This window comes from Saccopteryx leptura, chromosome X (genome assembly GCF_036850995.1).
Source record: "Saccopteryx leptura isolate mSacLep1 chromosome X, mSacLep1_pri_phased_curated, whole genome shotgun sequence".
In the NCBI taxonomy this organism is placed as follows: Eukaryota; Metazoa; Chordata; class Mammalia; order Chiroptera; family Emballonuridae; genus Saccopteryx; species Saccopteryx leptura.
The window spans coordinates 23051969-23056938 of record NC_089516.1 but is presented as its reverse complement, the minus strand read 5'-3'; the positions used below and the strand labels follow the sequence as shown (position 1 = coordinate 23056938).

The window sequence follows — 4970 nt, the reverse complement described above, 5'->3', positions numbered from 1 at the left end:
ACTTTGCCTCTTCCTGAGGACCCCTGGTCTTATTATGCCATTTCCTTTGAGTAGAATGCTCAGGGTCACAGTCCTGGTTAGTTCTGAAGTTATTTAACTTTCTCTTTCGCTGAGCATTGCTGACACTTTGGACACCTTTCTGAGACAGTTATCTTATTATTTTGTACATTATAAGTATTTGTGCACATCTTTTATTGTCCCTGCTATAGTGGTAGTTCTCTGAGGAAAGGGATGATTTTGTTTTGCTTTTGGAAGGAGATGATTTATATTTGCAATTCTCACAAGGGCCCCTTACATTTATTTTTATTAATTTTTTTCAATTACAGTTTACATTCAATATTATTTTGTATGAGATTCAGGGGTACAGCTTAGTAGTTAGAAATCATGTACTTTGCAAAGTGGTCCCCCATATTTCCAGGCCCCAGGCCCCATGCATAGTTATTACAGTATTATTGACTATATTTCCTATGCTGTACTTTACATCCCCGTGACTATTCTATAACTAACAATATGTACTTCTCAGTCCCTTCACCTTTTTCACCCAGTCCTCCAATCCTCCTCCCCTTGGCAACCATCACTTGCTTCTCTACATCTATGAGTCTGTTTCTGTTTTGTTTATTTCTTTTTTTTTGGTTTTATTTACTCATTTTTATTTATTTATTTATTTATTTATTTTAATTTCTCAATGTCTTTACTTGGAGACATGAGGGGGAAATCTTTTGGGTACACATGAAAAGACAGACATGATCACAGGAAAAAGTGAAGACAATCTAGTCAGAAAGCTCTAACACCTGAAGTTCTGAGTGAGTATAACATGTTACAGGGCTGAAAGGAATGGTAATTAGTATTCCTCTCCTTCCTCCTCACCCTCTCCTTCAACAGAATCCACACCAACCTCCTCATAATCCTTCTCAAGGGCAGCCATGTCCTCACGTGCCTCGGAGAACTCTCCTTCCTCCATGCCCTCACCCACATACCAGTGGACAAAGGCACGCTTGGCATACATCAGGTCAAACTTGTGGTCCAGGCGAGCCCAGGCCTCAGCAATAGCTGTGGTGTTGCTCAGCATGCACACAGCTTGCTGCACTTTGGCCAGGTCTCCACCAGGGACCACAGTGGGAGGCTGGTAATTAATGCCAACTTTGAAGCCAGTGCGGCACCAGTCCACAAACTGGATGCTGCTCTTGGTCTTGATGGTGGCAATGGCTGCATTGACATCTTTGGGAACCACATCACCTTGGTACAGCAGGCAGCAAGCCATGTATTTACCGTGACGAGGGTCACATTTCACCATCTGGTTGGCTGGCTCAAAGCACGCATTGGTGATCTCTGCTACAGAAAGCTGTTCATGGTAGGCTTTCTCAGCAGAGATGACAGGGGCATATGTGGCCAGAGGGAAGTGGATGCGGGAATAGGGCACCAGGTTGGTCTGGAATTCAGTCAGATCAACATTCAGGGCTCCATCAAACCTGAGGGAAGCAGTGATGGAGGACACAATCTGGCTAATAAGGCGGTTAAGGTTAGTGTAGGTTGGGCGCTCAATATCAAGGTTTCTACGACAGATGTCATATATAGCTTCATTGTCAACCATGAAGGCACAGTCAGAGTGCTCCAGGGTGGTGTGAGTGGTGAGGATGGAGTTGTAGGGCTCAACTACAGTTGTGGAAACCTGGGGTGCTGGGTAAATAGAGAACTCCAGCTTGGACTTCTTGCCGTAATCAACAGAGAGACGTTCCATCAGCAGGGAGGTGAACCTGGAACCAGTTCCCCCACCAAAGCTGTGGAAAACCAAGAAGCCCTGAAGACCTGTGCACTGGTCAGCCAGTTTCCGAATTCGATCCAAGACAAGGTCAATGATTTCCTTGCCAATGGTGTAGTGTCCACGGGCATAGTTATTGGCAGCATCTTCCTTGCCTGTGATGAGCTGCTCAGGGTGGAAGAGCTGGCGGTAGGTACCAGTGTGAACTTCATCAATGACTGTAGGTTCTAAGTCTACAAACACTGCCCTAGGCACATGTTTGCCAGCGCCTGTCTCACTGAAGAAGGTGTTGAAGGAGTCATCTCCCCCTCCAATGGTCTTGTCACTTGGCATCTGGCCATCGGGCTGGATGCCATGTTCCAGGCAGTAGAGCTCCCAGCAGGCATTGCCGATCTGGACACCAGCCTGGCCAACGTGGATGGAGATGCACTCACGCATGGTTACGGGTTAGCAGGCACAGGCTACAGGAGTAGACAACGGATCCCGGTTACAGCCCCTGACAAGCTAAGAGTCGTGGTAAGTAACACACTCTATTTACTCATTTTTAGAGAGAGAGGGAAGAGAGAGAGAGAAGGGGGGAAGAGCAGGAAAAGCATTAACTCCCATACATACCTTGACTAGGCAAGCCCAGGGATTCGAACCAGTGACCTCAGTGTTCCAGGTTGACAATTTATCCACTGTGCCACCACAGGTCAGGTTTTGTTTGTTCATTTATATTGTTCTTTATATTCTATATATAAGTAAAATCATATGGTATTTGTCTTTTTCTGACTGACTTAGTTTAGCATAATACCCTCTAGGTCCATCCATGGTAAGATTTCATTCTTTTTTATGGCCAAGTAATATTCCAGTGTGTGTGTGTGTGTGTGTGTGTGTGTGTGTGTGTGTAGAACTGATTTTAATTTTTTTAATCTACTCATGTATTGATGGGCACTTGGGTTACTTGCAGAGCTTAGCTATTGTAAATAATGCTGCAATGAACTTAGGAGTGCATACATTGTTTTGAATTAGTGTTACGGGTTTCTTCAGATATATTCCTAGAAATGGAATGGCTAGGTCATAAGGCAGTTTCATTTTTAATTTTTTGAGGGATCTTTACAGTATTTCACTGTGGCTGCACCAGTTTGCATTCCCACCAACAGTGCATGATGATTCCCTTTTCTCCACATCCTTAAAAAGACCCTTACATTTAGTTTGTGCTTTTATTGTTTTTGAATGAAGTGATTAAATTTTAGGTTTGGACTATTTCTCTTATGGTGACTGGAAAACTGGAGAATAATTGTGTGTGTGTGTGTGTATGTGTGTGTGTGTGTGTGTGTGCGTGTGTTCATTTTGACCTCTTTTGAATCTCTTTCTAAACAATAACTTAATTTAGAATTGTAGGTAGTTAAGGAATAGGAAAATTTCTTTGTTCTTTGTGCTATTAAGGCACTGTTTGGAGCTGTTTTAAAGCTCCATTCTTAAGAATGGAGATATATATAAAGCAGAGTTCTCTAATATTTTAAAATTTAGATTGATACAGTATAAATCATTTCTGGAGGTGACACAGTACCCTACAGTATTACTGTATCTGAGAGGGCTGTTAGATGAAAGTAATCTTTTCTAAACTCAAACTGACATGGGAACAGTTAAGTCTGATTTGTGAGCTACTGAAGTGTCATCTTTTATTCTTCTCAAAGACCTTAACAACTTGAAGGTGAGAACAAAGAGAAAGAAGGAATTGGAGGCTCATTTATTTTCCTTGATGTAGAAGCTGATGTTCATCAAAATCTTTTCTCTAATGACTTGCAACGATACAATTGATGGGTCATAAAAATGTTCACTGAGTTTGACATACGGGGCATGTTTTAACTTTATTTCTGGTGGATTTTGGTATTCCACTCTCTTTCTGTACATAGGATTGTACCCCACTACTTAACAGTGAGGTATTCATGACCACTTCCTTGTATCATGATTTGTCATAATTTCCCATATGCTTTTCTCACTTTATTTTATTCTGAGTTTATGAACTTAATCCTGACTTTTTTTATTCATTAAAAATATCTCTTTCTCACTAAGGTACAAGAAAGAGAAAAAAAAAACTCAATTTACATGCTCTTCTAAGAATTGAAACATGTTTCCACTCTTGATGGACTAGAATAGTACTTTGAACTGCAGAAAATGAAAATGGGAAAGAAAACCCAGAGAATATGATGAAATATATTTATCATGCTTTTTATTATGCTTTTTTATTGCAACCCTATGAGGGAGGTCATCGGTATTTTCTAGCTTTTCAGAGACAAGTGATACAAGAAAGTTACTTATGTTTTCTTGATATCTATTTTTATTTCTTTCACTCATTTCATTCATTTATTGTCAAATACTCTCTGAGTGGCTGACATTCAATAGTGGGTTCTTAATTTATGGAGTGACATCCCCACTTCCACAGTCATTTTTATCTACTACACAATATCCAGGACTGATTATGGAGCTCTACCATTGTATTTCTACCTGTTTCTACAGTGTTTTGCATAGTGTGACAAAGTGATTCTCAGAAATTTACCATGATGTGAAGGTGGAATCCTTATGCAAATGAAAGTTTCTTTTCTCCATGCCAGGAGGGCAGCTGTTTCAAGTAAGGGTTTTGATCAAGAATAATACAGTAGTTGTTTCAATTGAGAATGTGAGTCTCCTGGTGACAAACTCATGTCCTGTTCCTAGCAGCTGTTTGACTAGTCCTGAGAAAGGACTTCGTGGTTTCTTTCTTAGAATGAATGGTAATCCACATAACTACCACAATGCATGATGGGAATGGGAAATTTTTAGTTTTTCATATATGTGAACAAGTGGTTGTCTTTGTACTTCTTGTTTGAGTACTGAGCTTTCATTATTTCTACCTCTTGAGGTCACCTGGAAGAAATCCCTCTTCTGTCTCCAAACTCCACATTTTATTTGGTCTTTCAATAGCTGTTGACTAACTCATTTTAAGCACTGCTTAACTAATTTGACTGTGTTTCCCCCGCCTGAGTGCTTTTTCTGAGAAAGCTGATCTCATCATGCTTTGTCCAGCTTTAAGTCTCCAATGACTTTTCAAGGCCACCTTTTCAGGACTTCCCCAGACCTGACCTTTTCCCTTTTTCTGACAGCCAGAATTTAGATCACTCCTTCTCCTGCTATTCTCATGCCATGCTCTTTATACTGCTAATGTAGCACTTATCACACAGTAGTATGG

At 40.8% G+C, this 4970-nt stretch overlaps 1 pseudogene; it reads right to left on the bottom strand.

The window, feature by feature from the left end:
* Positions 1–679: 679 nt before the first annotated feature.
* LOC136385836 (tubulin alpha-1B chain pseudogene) lies at positions 680–2284 on the bottom strand (annotated as a pseudogene).
* Between the last annotated feature and the right edge of the window lie 2686 nt (positions 2285–4970).